General features: G+C 33.6%; 2 pseudogenes; both read right to left on the bottom strand.

Annotated features, from left to right (window-relative positions):
• Positions 1–206: 206 nt before the first annotated feature.
• On the bottom strand, positions 207–8,002 carry LOC120151080 (annotated as a pseudogene).
• A 537-nt stretch (positions 8,003–8,539) lies between these two features.
• Positions 8,540–11,347, bottom strand: LOC120150902 (annotated as a pseudogene).
• Between the last annotated feature and the right edge of the window lie 6,235 nt (positions 11,348–17,582).

Raw genomic sequence — 17,582 nt, 5'->3', positions numbered from 1 at the left:
GTCCAAACGTTATAAGGAGTCTATTTGACTCTTGGGATACTCCTTTTCTCTCCTTTCCCTTCCCTTTTTCTTCTTTTGCAAGCGAGTGTATACCATTGAACAAACAGTATCATATAGTTGGACAAAGTCTTCCTCCAAAGGAAACTTGTACCTGCATTTGTAGTTTGAATGAAATTGGATTTGTCGCCGTACGACTACCAATAGTCGCCACAAGAACATACTCCATTCTTGAAATGGCGGTGACAAATTGAATCTCTGATGACGATAAGTCAAAACTCCATCTTTTCATTTGCTACCAATAGTCCCCACAGGAACATACTCCGTTCTGGAAATGGTGGTAACGAACAGGATCTCTGATGACAATAAGTCGACACTCCATCTTTGCAACAAGCTTTCGAAGGTATGATAGTCTCCACAGATCCTAAGGTTTTTCCTAATCCTAATAGCACTTCCACTTGACAAACTCATTAAACCGAATACGATTGCCAACTTCTCACTATGATACCAAAGTGAGTCGTCTCTTTGTTCCCCCTCAAGATCTTGCAGAACGAAGTTCGTATCTGGAACATAACCGATTCCTACTAACTTGTGAATCAACTGATTCAGCCGCATGTTGATTTTGTTGATCTTTGGATGTGCAGTATCCCCTAAAATAAAAGCATGAATTTGCTTGTTCACTTCAATCCAGCTGCAGCCAGGCTCCTTTGTAATGCCCTTTTCTCTCATTTGCCTCCTAATGTCAGTGACATCATCCCATCTCTGAGAATTTGCATAGATATTGGACAACAATACATATGTCCCTGCATCTTCAGGATCGAGTTTTAGAACTTGTTTAGCCGCATATATCGTCAGATCCACATTACGATGAACCCTGCATGCACCAAGGTTCTCCATGTCACAGCATCTGGTTCACATTCTATTTCCTGAACCAAATTCACTGCTTCGTCAAGCTTGCCGGCCCTTCCAAGAAGATCAATGATACAACCATAGTGTCCCTTCCGGGATCAATCCCGTAAAGTCTCTTCATTGATCGGAAATAAACATCCCATCATCCACAAGACCTGCATGGCTACAGGCAAAAAGAACCCAACCATAGTGATATAATTCGGTTTCATACCAGAAGCTTTCATTAAATCAAAGAGCTTCAATGCCTCTTGGCTAAAACCATTTTGAGCTAAGCCTGCAATCATCGTACTCCATGAAATCACATCCTTATGAACCATCCGCTCGAAAAGTGACTCGGCATCCTCGAAAAGTGAAATCATATCCAAAAGTGCATTGTTGATTATCAAATCCGCATCAAACTTCAACACATGAACATGGACTTGCCTCCCTACTTCTAAAAGAGCTAAACCAGTACAGGCTCTCAGAACACTCGTTAGTGTCGCTTGATCGGCTGTAAATCCAGCTCTTTATCCTCTTGAAACTGATTCAAAGCTTCATCGCCATCACTATTCTGTGCCAACCCTCCGATAATCGAATTCCAAACAACCAGGTCCTTAGTTTTCCATTTCATTGAAAACACAAATCGCATCTCTTAACTCATCCAATTTTGAATAAACATCAATAAGAGCACTCCTAACAAAAAAAACATCAGATTCTAACCCCACCTTAATTAGACCACAATGAATCTGCCTAAGATTGGATATCCCATTGCAGGCTCTCAAAACCGAAGAGAAAGTAAACATATTAGGCAACATGCCTTCTTTAAGCATTAAAACAAAGAACTCCAACGCCTTGTCACTTATCCCGGCATTAGCATAAGCAGATATCTTTGTAGTTGGAGAAGAAAGGGAAGATCGAGGAAAGAAGCAGGATTCGAATGAACAGGAATTGGGAATGGAGGAGGAACGAGGGTTAGGGATTATGGAATGTAATTTGGGAATTGGAATGAAAGAGGGAATTGAAGAACGAGGAGAAAAGGGATTAGAGTTACCTGAAGGGTTGAAGCAGGCTGAAGATATCAAGGGAAATGTGGATCGGCCCAATCAGAATGGCACAGTACCTGTAACAGCCAAAGAATGATATGAATCAGTTTGTTAGGCAATTTGTTAGCATAGAATGTCAGCTGGCATTTTTAGATTCTCTGTACCAGCCTGTAACTAAATAAAACTGTTGTGTAAATCAACATTTTCCCCTATGAAATGAATGAATGATTGTTTCCTTCTCTAAATTCTCTTATTCTCTTCTCGAATCTTACTCTATTTCTCTCATTCCATAACAATTTGGTAATCAGAGCTTCGATTCTGGCAAAATTTTATTGTGGGCATGCCAAAGAAGAACCAAGCTATGGCAGAAACTGAATTATCTGGGATACAAAAACAAATTGAAGACCTAACTGCGTTGGTGAAACAAGGCCAAGATGAGACTAATCCACCTAAATGGTGGGAGAATCAGGAAAACAGGATTGCAGCACTAGAGGCAAGAATGTCCACTAATCAAGGCTATGTGGAGGAGTTATTGAAGATATTAACGGGAAGAAATGGTGAACAAGAGCAGTCTACAGGTGATCAGGTACACACTCCTAATAATCCTAAAAATGGGGAGAATCCTGTTATGGTGACCGTAGTGAAGGATAAATCAAAATTCACTTATAAGACTAATGAACCTGGGATTTTTAAAGACAAGCATGATGCTTGTTTAGCCCTTAAGAACAATTCTAGGTTTGAAAATCAAATGGGTGAAAACAGTCACACTAAACCTATTATGCTGGGGCTGGAAGCTGAAAATAGGGGACCAGGGGATTCATTTAGCAGTTCAGGGAGTATGTGGCATAGACCTAAAATTGAACTGTCATTTTTTGAAGGAATAAATCCTAGGGGGTGGCTTCAAAAGTGCCTTAAGTATTTTTCCCTATGCAATGTTCCTGTAGAGCAAAGAGTTGAGGTGGCTACTATGTATCTCACAGGAAAAACAGAAATATGGTTTGATGACTATATTATGCAGAAGCATCATGTAACTTGGCATGAGTTTGAAGCTGCTCTTTGTCATAGATTTAGTGATAGATCTTTTTCTGACATTGTGGAAGAATTCACTAAGCTAACTCAGAAAGGATTTGTTGAGGATTATCAGGAGAAGTTTGAGGAGTTACAACCTCATATGCTTTTGCAGAATCCTACTTTTACTGAGGAATTTTTTGTCACTTTTTATTAGTGGACTCAGAGATGATATTAAGCATAGGGTCAAGGCTTTAGATCCTAAGAATCTGTCTAAAGCAAGTAAGCAAGCTAAACTCTATGAACTATTTGTGGAGTTTGAGAATAGAAGATTGATGCCCTCTTTTAAAAACCCACCATACCCAAACCCCATTATTGTTTCTAAACCATCTTCACTGCCAGCAAATACAAATTCTACATCAATACAAAATCCTAAGAAGACTCTTATTGAGTATAGAAGGCAGAATAATCTCTGTTTTAAATGTGGTGAAAAATACATTCCAGGTCAATGTAAAAACATACAGCTAAATATGATTACTGAGGAAGTGATGTTACTATAGTGGAATTTTTTCATACAGAATCAGAACAGACTCCACAAACAGAAGAAGAAACCTTAGAAATCTCAATGAATGCTATTATTGGCTCTATTGGTCATACTACATTAAGAATCCAGGACACTATTCAAGGAAAACCATTGAAATCTTAATTGATAGTGGCAGTAAACACAGTTTTTTGACCCCTAAATGGTCTGATGCTGGCATTCAAATTACTACCCCCTATCCTTTGGCCATTACTGTGGCTAATGGCCAACAACTATTTAGTACTGCTAGATGCAATAAAGTAGAGTGGCAAATACAAGGACATACTTTTTTGCATGATTTAGACTGCTTAAATTGGGTGGAAGTGATATGGTTCTGGGGGTGGATTGGATGAAGTTATTCAGTCCAAATCTAATGGACTTAATATGACTTTAAGTTTTGATCATGAAGGAAAGCAGATTTGTATTCAAGGCCAACAGCCTCAAATGAACTGTAGCAAATTTCAGGGGCTACTTTACTTAAAATGAGTGTAGGGGATTCTGATTTTGGGTCATATTATCCTATTAACTATGGCAGAAACATGCTACTTTTATTTTTATTGAACTACAACATGTACTGGACAAATACAGTACAATTTTTGCTGAACCTGAAGGTTTACCTCCACAGAGGTCTCATGACCATGCAATTCCACTTAAACCCATTGCCACACATGTCAATTTAAGGCCCTACAGATTTACTCATAATCAAAATGTTGAGGTAGAAAAACAAATAGCTTCTATGCTTTCTTCTTCTGTTATTCAACCTAGTAGGAGCTCCTTTGTCTCTCCCTGCCTTCTTATTAAAAAGAAGGATGGCACATGGAGATTTTGTGTGGATTACAGGCAATTAAACAGTCTAACTATCAAAGATAAGTTTCCTATTCCTATTGTAGAAGATTTATTGGATGAGCTACATGGGGTTGTTTATTTCAAAAATTGATTTGAGGTCAGGCTATTGTCAGATCAGAATTAAACCAGAAGACATTTACAAGACTGCTTTTAGAACATCAAGGCCATTATGAATTTAAGGTAATGTCTTTTGGCCTTACTAATGCTCCTGCTACATTTCAGGATCTTATGAATGAATTATTCAATTTTTTTCTTAGAAAGTTTGTTTTAGTTTTCTTTGATGATATATTGGTCTACAGTAGCAGTATGGCAGACCATGTTGAACATTTACAGTTAGTTTTGGAAGTTTTGCAAATGAACCAATTATTTGCAAAACTCTCCAAGTGTTTTTTTGGTCAGACTAAAGTGGAGTATCTAGGTCATATTATCTCTGCTGCAGGGGTTTCTACAGACCCTAGTAAGGGTGGAAGTGCATGCTTGGCCCAAGCCTAAATCTTTAAATCTCTTAGAGGATTTCTTGGGTTGACAGGATATTATAGAAGATTTATAAGAAATTATGGCATTATTAAGAGACCATTACTAAAGTGAGTATCTAGGTCATATTATCTGCTGCAGGGTTTCCAGACCCTAGTAAGGTGGAAGCTATGCCGCTTGGCCCAAGCCTAAATCTTTTAAATCTCTTAGAGGATTTCTTGGGTTGACAGGATATTATAGAAGATTTATAAGAAATTAGGGCATTTTAAGAGACCATTGCACAGATGTAAAGAAGGATGGCTTTCAATGGACTTGCTGCTGCGTGTACTGCTTTTGAAGATCTTAAAAAAGCTATGTGTCTCTCTAGTATTAGCTTTACCAATTTTTCTAAGCCCTTTTATTTAGAAAAAGATGCTAGTTCTGGGGGGTGGGTGTTCTTTCACAAGAAGGCAGACCTATGCTTATTGAGTAATCTTTAAGTCCTAGACACTCAACACTATCTATTTATGAAAGAGAATATCTTGCTATTCTCTTGGTTGTTTCTAAATGGAGACACTACTTGGAGAGTAAACCATTGTGATTAAAACTGACCATGAGCCCTTAAAGTTTTTTCTAGAATAGAAACCGACTACCACTATTCAGAAAAAAGGGTTGAAAACTGTTGGGATTAGACTATACTATTCAGTATATAAAGGAAAATCAAATGTGGTTGCTGATGCTTTGTCTAGAAGATGGGAGGATCAAGCTCAGTATTTGGCTATGGGGGTGACAGTTTTGGTGCCTACTTGGGTTCAAGAATTGAAGAAAGCTATCAAGGTGATTCTTTAGCTCAAAATTGGATTTCTATTCTGACTATTAATTCTTCTGCTGACAGTAAATGGAAATATCTAAGGCTGTTCTTGGATATGATGGGAGAGTTTATATTGGGGCTAATGGAAGCCTTAGGGTGAAATTATTCAAACACTACATGATTGTGCTCAGGGTGGACATTCTAGGGCACGGCTACATATTACATAATTAGGTCAAACTTTTATTGGCTAACCTAAAATCTTAGTTATAACTTGGATTTCATTGAAGGTTTGCCTACTTCTCTTAAAAAAACTGCATTTGGTTATTGTGGATAAGTTTACAAAATACAGTCATTTTCCTGCCCTTATCACATCCTTATTCTGCAGTAGAGGTAGCTAAACTCTACTTAGACAATGTCTATAAGTTACATGGTCAGCCTCAATGACCGTCTCTGATAGAGACAAGACCTTTACTAGTTTATTTTGGAAAGAATGATTAAGCAACTAGGTATAAGACCCTTTTCAACACTGCTTATCATCCTGAACTGATGGACAAACAGAGAGGGTAAATCAATGCTTGGAGCAGTATTAAGGGGTATTCGTTTATATCAAACCTAGACAGTGGGGCTAAATGGTTACCCCAAGCAGAGTGGTGGTACAACACCACTTACCATACTGCTTTAAAACTGACTCCATTTCAGGCTTTATATGGGTACAAACCACCTATTATGGTTTGGCCTACATATACTACACTACAGTCAGTCAGTGAAATCAGCATAGCAAGAACATATGAGACAATTGGTTAAACATCAGTTAGAATTAGTCAGCAACAGAATGAAGCAGTAAGCAGATAAAAGCATATCAGAAAGAGATTTTACTATTGAAGATTTGGTTTACCTCAAATTGCAGTCATATAGGCAGTCTTCAATTGCCCTGCGAAAACATTTGAAATTAGCAGCTAAATACTATGAACCCTACAAGATACTGGAAAAGATAAGGGAAGTGGCTTATAGATTGGACTTACTAGCCTCATCAAGACTCCACCCATTATTTCATGTCAGCCTCTTGAAGAAATTCATCGGGGACTCCTCACGAGTTGCAACAGATCCTCCTGAAATAGAAGACGATGGTTAGTTCCGAATCAAACCTTTAAAAGTTGTTGGGAGATGTATCGTAAACAGAAATGGGAAACCAATCACTCACCTTTTGGTTTGATGGCAAAATCTGGATGAAACAAATGATACTTAGGAAGATTATTCGTGTTACGAGGTCAGTTTCCTACGTTTGACCATTGGGGACAAGGCTCGTCTTGTGGGGTGGGTATTGTTGTAGTTGGAGAAGAAAGGGAAGATCGAGGAAATGAGCAGGATTCGAATGAACAGGAATTGAGAATAGAGAAGAAACGAGAATTAGAGATTATGGAATGTAATTTGGGAATTGGAATGAAAGAGGAAATTGGAATGAAAGAGGGAATTGAAGCACGAGGAAAAAAGGAATTAGAGTTACCTGAAGGGTTGAAGCAGGCTGAAGATATCAAGGGAAATGTGGATCGACCCAATCAGAATGGCCCGATACCTGTAACAGCCAAAGAATCATATGAATCAGCCTGTTAGACAATTTGTTAGCATAGAATGTCAACTGACATTTTTAGATACCAGCATGTAACTAAATAAAACTGGTGTGTAAATCAACATTTTCCCCTATAAAATGAATGATTGACTGTTTCCTTCTCTAAATTCTCTTATTCTCTCTCGAATCTTACTCTATTTCTCTCATTCCATAACAATATCATCGTCGTCCAAGAAATAACATTTCTCCCAGGCATTTGGTCGAACATAGCCGGCGCTTCTTGTACCAATTTAAACTTTACATACATACTAATCAGTTCGGTTGATACCCATTTGAGGAAACGTGCTTGTGAACGAGTCTCCCTTGTTCTACAGCGTTGCGAGCTAAGCAGCACTTGATCAACTCAGAGAAGGTGACCGAATCAGCCTAAATCCCGTGCCTTTCCATGGCAGCAATGGCTTTCATGGCCCTTGGAAGGTCCCTTCGATAGCAGAAGTTCACGAATTCATTTAGCAGAGACGATGAAGATGGGTTTCTGGGTTTAGCGTTGGATGCAATAGGAGTTGGAGAATAAGGACGTGATAATGAAGAAAGTGAAGTTCTATCGTGTTTTAGCTTAGCTGATACCGTTTTCATTGCTTCCCTCGTATTTAGCAGTTCCCTTTGTTTGTTTGTTTTTTTTTTTCCTTCTTCAAGTATTTCTATGGTTAATATTGAAGTTGAAATTCCTTTGATTTCATGTGTTTTCCTTTCCCCAGCAAATGACAAGAAGAAAAGCACAGTGCCTTTGAAGTAATCAACGGCAAAATGATTTGTGTCTTAATTGTATTAATTTAATCATTCTATTTCTTAAAATTTTAAATAAACATATTTAATATTTTGTTTAAAACTAAATGTAAATATAATTATATTGTTTGAAAAATGTATATTTTAAAAAATAACATTGTTGAACTTAGGGTAAATTATAGTTCATTATCTCAACCATCACTTTTTTCATTTTGTTCATCTAACTATTTTTCTTTAAAATCATATATATGTTATATTTTACTTTCAGTTTAGTCCACATCATATAGTTTAACCTTTGAACTATTGAGTGATTGATATGGTGTGCGTTATTAATAACTATAAAAATCTGAATAAATATTATCTTATAATCATTAATATAATTAATAAAATGAAAAAGTATTGATAATATTTTTCATTAGGTGATAACCATGTCTTTTATCTATTCATATCTGATACAATTCATATTTTATTGAAATTTATTAATTTTGAGATAAAATAAGACTAAAATTATATTTAAGTACCGATAATTAATTTAATACAATTGAAATTATTTTTATTTATCAGAGAACATCTCCAACATACAGAAGTATAAGAAGAAAAACAAACTTCGAATAATTATAAATTCAAAGTTTTTTTAAATTTATATATTTAAGATGAGACGTCAGATCATTACTTTTAGTAGGATAAGAAGCCATTTTGTGATACCGCAAATGCCTTCGGGTTTGCCGGTGTTTCTCTTCATCCTAATGAACCCTTTCTCGCCCCATTTGGGTCCCATGAATTCTTCCGATTAGTAATCTGTGCCCTTCGATGTTCCATATCCAACGGCTGCCACCCCATGGTCCAGCTCGGTTCCACATGGTCCGTTGAATACACCCTGTAATAAAAATCAAAGATTTTTATTTAGTTATGGTTAAATTATTTGAATTTGATAGGGTTTAATTGACTTAATTTTATAAGATTTTATTTTTTTCTTTTGAATTATAGTTAATGATAGATTATGGTGGATTTATAAAGAGAGTTAAATTCGAGACGAGATTAATTTAGAGTAGAAAATATTTGATTAGACTCAAGATAATTATTATAATTACCACGTATATATGGTATTTATTATAATATTTTCTACAATTTTTCAATTATCTCTCTTATCTTGTATAACAATGTATAATGATTAAAAAAGTATCTCTAATATTATTTAATATTTATTTTTTTATTTTCATTATTTTTGGAGTATTTTAGCCACACGTTTTATTTTAAGGCAAAAAGGCCCCTCTGTGGTTGAAAAACATTAGTCAACAAAATAGCAGACTTTCAAAATAAGACATTCTTTATGCTAAAATAAAATGTTAAGGGTCAAAATGTTAAAAAAATACTAAAACACTATTTAGTCAAACAATGGGTTTTTTTTACTCTAAAATGAAATATTATGGACTAAAATAATTATTTAGTCAAAATTAGAGACATTTTTGACATATACATAAAAAATATTTAAGTTAGATTAAGTCAAGAATATTTTTTTTATCTCAAAATTCAGTACTACAGTTTCATTTAGGACAAAAATGTCTCTTTGTGATTAAAAATCATTAGTCAACAAATTATTAACATTTTAAAATAGGATTTTTTTTTGTGTGCTAAAAATGAAATGTTGGGACCAAAATATTAAAAAATAATACTAGCTAAAGTGATTATCGAGTCAAACATTAGTGTCTATTTAGCCTAAATAAAACGTTACGAGTCAAAATACTACATAAAATGAAAAAATGAAAATGATTTTAATTAAACATTATAGACCTCTTTTAGTATTACAATTAAAATTTATTCAAAGTCAAATCGAGTAAAGAAAATTTTTATCTAAAAATTTTAAATAAGTAAATATTATAAAAAAAGTTTTTAATTTTAAATTTTTAGCTTAATATCCTTATCAGTTCAAACCGAAGTAAAACTGAATTTGTATCTGATCATTTTAATATAGGATAAACTTTCAAGTTTAGATAGATAATTAGAGTTAACTTACGCCACTGTAGAATTGGAAATCTCTGCCTGAAGCTTCAATGGCGACACTGAGTGGTTGACGAGACAATGCCTTCAGCAGACTTTGCTCGTCGTTTTGTGGAACGTCGTGGTAACCACTTATCGTCACTATTTCCATTTCATCCTGAAATTAATTATTAATTAACCAAATCAACCTTTTCTTTCTCTTTCTCTTTTGCTTAGAATAAGAAATTAACTCTTTATTTTGTTCTTTAAACCTTCTTTTCTTCACAGGTGCCTTCTTCCATGAGGTAGGGATAGTCTTGTTCTTTGTGAAGTCCACCATTGGCGACGGTGAATTGGAATGCGTAGTCCATTAGCCCTCCATTGCAGCCATTGTTGAACGAAGTATCGCAGTCGATCAACTCCTGTTCCGATAAGGAAGTTAAGTTGCCCGTCACGATCTGGTTTTGCCCTCGACGGCCGCCACCGTTGAAAATGCCCAACACTACCTGTAAATTCATTTACTTTTTTGAATCAAACACTATTATTCAAATCGATTTTTTCTCTCGACCCTTTGTATCAAATCAAAGAAATGGTATATATAAAATTTTAAACAATTATAAAATGATTATTAAATTTATCGATTATAAAATAATAATAAAAATTATTACTATTTATATATAATAAAAAAAAATAGTAATAGTTCAATAAATTTAATAATTATATTATAACATTTAGATGAACCTATAGCGACAATGGAAATACGGTATAAGCTCAATATTTACTGTCGGATAATTGTTCCGTCAGGAAAAAATATAGTTTTAGTGACGAATTTTGATTGTGGGTAAAAAAACGTTATATGGCGATTTGTTTGTAATGTATAACGCTATAGAGATAAAGAAGCAACGCTTACCGCAAGAACCTTGATTCTTGACCGGAGTGACAGCTCCTTCTTTCTCCAATCGACATTTTTTCGGCAACTCAACCACATCTTCGAAACTAAACTTTAGGCGACCGGTTATCTCGTCGAACATCTGGCCTTTTGAGTCCCAAATACATGTTCTTAAACTCATCGTGGCTCAAATCGGCGAACTCGTTCAATCCGAGCCAATAGCTATTGATTTCCTTGTTCCTCTTATCAATATGCTCCAAGTTATCCTTGAAAACCTCAAACCTCCTCAGCTTCTCCTCGATCGACTCGTATATCTTGTCGTGTTTCGATATCCACTCTTCGAAGAGCTCAATGAGCTTATCGGTGGAACTGAGATGCTCCGGTGAATAACCGACGATGGAGAAATCACGGGAAAGAGATGAAACTACGAAAACCGATGCGATGATTAGGGTTTGAATGGAGAATGTGGAGAGCAAAGAGGTAGCCATTGTTGTTGGTAAAACTGAATACTGAATGTTTGATTTGAGGAGAGCAGTGGGATGAGTGTTTATATAGATATTTTTCTAAGCTTTGAGTGTTGCTTTCGAGTGAAGTTGGAGAAAGAATGGGTGTAGAAAGCTGAACCTTTACGATTAGTTCTTATTTGGCAGACTTGTGCTCCAATTATACTCCTTAGGTTTAGGTTTCTTCCAAGATTGGATTGTTTTTATCTAAATAATTAAATGTAAAATAATTTTTTAATATCCGGATTAGAGTTGTATAATACGTAATTATCTTGTGTGAATTTTCTTATAGATTTATTTTGGAATTAAATTTTATCATGAGTGGATCTTGTTAAATATATTTTGGTTTTAATCCCATTTGCTTTAGTTCTAGCTAGATGGTGGTCAGAAAGGTCTTTGGTCCCCAAATTTAAAATATATATATGGAATTTGTCCAAGCAATTTTTTAAAAAAGTTTAATTTAATCTCTTTAAAATTTTAAAATTCTCATTAAATTTGAATTTCTTTGAATATTTTTAATTAAATCATCGGTTAGGTTTTTATATCTTGATTTGAATTTAGTTAATTATTCAATATTTGTAATGATTGATTATAATGCATTCCGATTACAAGTTCTTGGTCTATTGAAACTTTAAAGAATTACCATTTATTTAGTAATTTTTATTTTAATATAATTAAAAATTATCTAAATAATAATTTAAACTATTTTTTAATTAATAAAAAAAATAATCAAACAACATAATAAAAAATAAAATATTGTAAACCCGCAAACTAATCCAATCCGAAAATACAATTTTTTTAATGTGAATCACGTCGTAACGTCCACAACACTTGCAATCATAATTTAGTATTATCGGTCTCTCCCTCGAAATCATAATTTAGTATTATCGGTCTCTCCCTCGAGCGCCATGGAAACACCACTCAGCTTTGCATTGCAAGCTGCACTAACTTGCTCATTGCTGCCCTGATTCACTCTCTCACTATATGCTTTTCTCCTAGCAGAGCCTTTCCCATTGGCATTCTTTGCCTGCTTTTTCTTCCTCTCATATTTCTGCCATTCGTCATTGTCGTCATCCTCACAAGGTCCATTTGAATCTAAAATCTCTACATATAAATCATACTCTTCATAATACACTCTTGAAGCAGGATCTTTTTCTTTCTTTTCACCAGTTTAGATTTATCTCAAAATAAACCAAAATTCACATGGATCGTCGTTGTTGATCTCTTATCGACGATATCAACTTCGACTAATGTATATATTAAAATGAAGCATTCTCTTTCCTCTTTACTTCTGTTGATTTTTTTTAAAACGCATCCGAGATCTGTGAAATTAAGTTTTCAACCTGAACCTTTCTCATATCAAGATTCGAGTCTACACTGTCCACCGCTAGATCAACTTGAAACTAAGGATGACAATGGACAGACAAGTTGAATATTCGATTGCCTTAACCCCAAGCCGACAGAAGTATTCCACCCATCTTGAACTTGTCCCGAACTTTGGAGTGAGGGCCCGTCCTTGAGTTGACCCGACCCAAACTAACTAAAGAGTTATGGAAACGAGCGATAGAAGCAGAACAAGAAATTGAGAACGCTCCCAGAAAAATTGATGAATTGAAATGAAATTTAAAGATTAGAAGAACATTTTTTTTTCAAAATCATGACTAAAATAAAACAAACCAACAATAAAAATGACCACACATGTAGTTTACCATTATTTTATAATAAGGATCTAAAGTGAGTGAATGGCAATGCTTTGAGAACATTGACCAAAAGAGAACCTTTTTTTTCTATTTCTGTATACATTATGTTTGAATTCGATTTCAAAAAATAATAATAAGTCTATTGACCATCGAAATCACTTAATTTCAAAGGAAAAAACTTTAATACATGTAATTGGGCACAAACAACACAAGAGCAAACAATTCCCTCGTCCATTCGATAAGGTTCCCTTTGTTTCTTTTTACAAAAGCAAACTTTATGCCGGCGAAGTTACAACCAAACATCCAGTAACTTAGTAGTATTAATTTCTGAATATCTCATATTAGGAGGGAGCAAAACTTGATTTGATTCGACTTGAATTTTTTTTTTTAATTTCGAGTCATTTGGGTCGAGTTATTTCAGTCAACTCGAATTATCAATTCGTTTTTCGAGTTGAAATTTCAAATTTGTGAGTAATTCAAAAAACCTAAAATTTGAATGAGTATTTTGACATATTTGTGATTTGGTCCTTGATTTCCTATTGATTCGATTCCTCCTTCATTTCAAGTCAAGTTTTCATTAAATTTGAACTGCATGCTCCTAAATCATCATAGAATATATATGTATTTTCAATTCCACTTTTGATAACAAATTTTCTAAAAAAAATTTCAATTTAATTTCTCAATTTTACATGATTTATGTACTTCTTCAATTCATCCTTCATTTTAAGTATATTTTTACCAAATTTAAACTACATGCTCCCCTACCACTGTAGAATACCTATGTAACTTCAATTTTTATTATTTTTACAAAAAATACTCTCTTGTTTTAATTTAGTCATTTAACTTTGTATTTTACTCAATTTAGTCTTTTGATTACAATTATTTACAATTTTTTTCTACACACCAATTCTTTAAAGATTGTTGGAGACATGTCTCACTTCCATTATGGCATTCAGGTAAGCAGATATTGGTCTACGTGTGTTTTCCGTCACGTCTGTTAACGACTGTTAACATCGAGTGATCAATTTGTAACAAACGATACATTAATGACCGATTTGTGACTTTTGAAACATTAGTGGTGAAAACGAAAACGTACCCAAATATTAGTAACCATTTGAGTAGTTTACCCTTTTTTAATATGTTCTTCATTTGTTTCATGGGAACCTGGGTATTTCTAGATCCCGATGATCGACCGCCGGCTGTCGTTACTGGCTGTGGAATCCGAAGAGATTTAGCCAATATATTTCTTTTTGAACCCCCAACTCAAATCTGAGAACCAATCGATCTAAAAGAGCTTAGTGTGCTCTAGATCTACGCAAGAACGAAAGGAAATATACCCTTGTATTTCGAAATATGGATTTACAATAACTTCTTTCTATTACACAAACTAATTGAAGCTTCCCCATCTCATTCCTCTTTCTTTTAGTTTATTTATAGTCTCTCTCTCTCTCTCTCTCTCTCTTATCGTTTCTCTCTCTCCCTCCTCAAAAATACCATTTTTCGTCTCCCTCTGGTCTCTTTTTAAAGACCCCCTTTTGTTTTTGTTCTTTTTTCGTAGGTTATTGTAGCTGATGCATGGCAAGAAGGTTATACTGATAGATCCGGTGGAGTTATGATAGGCGAGGGTCTTATCTCTAATGTGGGTGATTGATAGCATTGAAAGTTCTAATTTAATGCCATGATTTTCTTCGGATTTGTTAAAATAGCTGAGATTTAAGAGCGGCCAAAATCAGTGGCGGCTCGAGACTCGGCGGTGGCGGCTTAACCAGAACGCGTGGGAAGATGAAGAGCCAGCGCGTGCATCTTACGCGTAGGCATCGAACGATCACCTTGCTATGAGTGATCAGGGCCATTGGATTAATGTTAGATCCAGTGGTTGAGCTTGGTGGGCGACACAACTCATCAATTAAGGTTCCCAAAACCCTAATTTCAATATATTCATATCGTTGGATCAGATCCAGATTTAATGGCTGACAGTAGACGGCTGCACCAGACTAGATCAAGTAGGCTTTCTACATACTTCAGGCATTTGGGTTGTTGATTTGTAATGGAGTGGGCATGCAACAAAAATATATATTATTAATAAAAGTCCATTATAATTTTTTTCATATACTAATATATATTTCTATATATAATAATAATAATAATAATAATAATAATAATAGAAAGAAGAAATAATATTAATAATTATAATAATATTAATTAAAAAAGGGACCAAAATAAATAATAAATACATTATATAAATATAACGTGTACTTATAAATTTAATTAATCAAAAAAATTAAATTAAAACTCGAACACATCTCGGATATATATATATATATATATCTTATACGAAGCATTTCTCTGGGATTCCATTGAAGTGTTGCTTGATCGGATTGTTTCTTCCGATGTTTCCAACTTTATCATGGGAAGGAAGAAACTCCAACGTTATAAACTTCGTTAAAAAATTAATACATATAATCAATTTAGTTTTTTTTATATTTACAAATACAATTAATTTAATTCTAATTCTAAAGTTAATAACATTAACCTCTAACGTTATAAACTTTGTTAATTTGGTCCTAAAGCCAAATCAATCTTTTTTTTTTTATAATTTCTCAACAAATCTTCTTTCTTTTCATCAGTTTAGATTTTTCTTACAATAAACAAAATTCACATGCATCGTCGTTGTTGATCTCTTCTATCGACGATATCAACTTCGGTTAATGTAGATATTAAAAGTTTGTTTGTTTCCTAAGAAATATATTTCGAAAAATATTTTTTGTAAATTTAATTACATTTTTCAGAAAATTATTTATGTAAATTATTTTACTGTGTTTGGATGATGTTGTGTAAACCATTTTTCACTAGTTGATAAATTCTTTAAAATTTATTTATAATAAATACCAAATACCTTAAATAATATTATTTATTATGTCAATATTATTATTAAAATATTATTTCTATAGTTATATAAATAAAAATATTAAAATCATATTTTATTAAAATAAAAATATCATAAATACAATAAATTATTCATTAAAATAAAAAAATTATATTATATTCTAAAAATTATTAATAAATATGTTTTATATATTTAATAATTTAGTAATATTATTTTATGAAATTAGTAAATTAATATTTTTATTCATAATTTATTATATATTATTAAAATAAGAGTATAATATTATCGACAATAGTTGGTTTAGTTGGATGAGACACTAGATTCCTTAAGCAAGGTCAAAGATTCAAACTCTGACATTTGTGAATGGAGCAAACTGGGTTGAAAAGATCGTTCGTGCCTCTGCAGTATCAGATCTGAAATAGTCGGTGAATGAATCGATTAATTAATTTTTAAAACAAATAAGAGTATAATATTATATATTATTATAATATAATTGATCATATTTTTAAAATTATTAATAATTATTATTTTTATTAAAATGAAACTAAAATAGTATATTAATATTAAATACACAAAATAATATTGTTTTGAGTATTTATGCTTTAAACAGAAAATTCATAAAATGACTTGTAAAAATCAAACCGTAAGTCATTTGTCAAAAAATATAAAGAAAATTATATTGACCGAAAAAATAAATTACATTGACCATCTATTTTTTTTTGCTAATTAAATGAAAACATTTTTCTAAAAATTAATTATAATAAAATAAACGGACTCTAAAATAAAATAATCTCTTTTCTCTTTACTCGTACAAGTTAAGAATTTTTTTGAAATACAATCGAGATATGTGAGAATAAGTTTTTAATTTTTATGGAGATTTACATCTACACTTTTCACCACTATATTAACTTAAAACTATAGATGACATTAGGACGAACACACTTTCTCACCTACCAATAATTGGCTACTTGGAAAATCACAATTCATTTCACACACTTTCCCCTCAACTTTCCCAAAGAATTGGCACTGTGTCCGTTCTGTGTTCAACTTCATTGGATTCCTCTCCAAGGTAATTGCATTTGTTTTTGCAACCACTGTCACACCCCAATTATGGGGTAAATTAATTAAAAAAAATTATGAATGAGGATGATAGAGTAGGTAGAAGTGGACAAATTGTGGGGTGAGATGAGAATAAATTAAGGATAATACATTGCCACCATTGAATCTATCGTTTTCCAGCTTAGAGGAAATTTTATTTTATTTCCTACTTATTGATTCACAGCTTAATTAGTTGACAAAAGAAAGAAAATGGCTCCACAACGTTTATTGCTCCTTCTCATCTTCCTCCTCCATATCTCTCTTCTTCTTCCTCCTCCTCCATGTCTCTCTTCTTCTTCATCGAATGCACGTTTCATCGCAGGATGTTCATCTCTGACCGATCTTGTTTCCGACGAATATCCACCTTAAAAAAATCCGCCGTACCTCATATTCAAACCTCCAGTTTCAGCCAAGTAAATGTGTGTGAACAGACCTATGGGTTCTTACCTACACCACCACGGCCCTTGGGAACTTGTTTTTGATAATTGTTTATGGATACCTTATGTTTTAACCACCTATTGTGATCACTGCACATTCATGGGCCGTGGT

Source organism: Hibiscus syriacus, unplaced genomic scaffold (assembly GCF_006381635.1).
Source record: "Hibiscus syriacus cultivar Baekdansim isolate YM2019G1 unplaced genomic scaffold, ASM638163v2 tig00111027_pilon, whole genome shotgun sequence".
Classification (NCBI taxonomy): domain Eukaryota; kingdom Viridiplantae; phylum Streptophyta; class Magnoliopsida; order Malvales; family Malvaceae; genus Hibiscus; species Hibiscus syriacus.
Note: the sequence above shows the minus strand (reverse complement) of the source record. Positions and strands in the feature narration are given on the sequence as shown.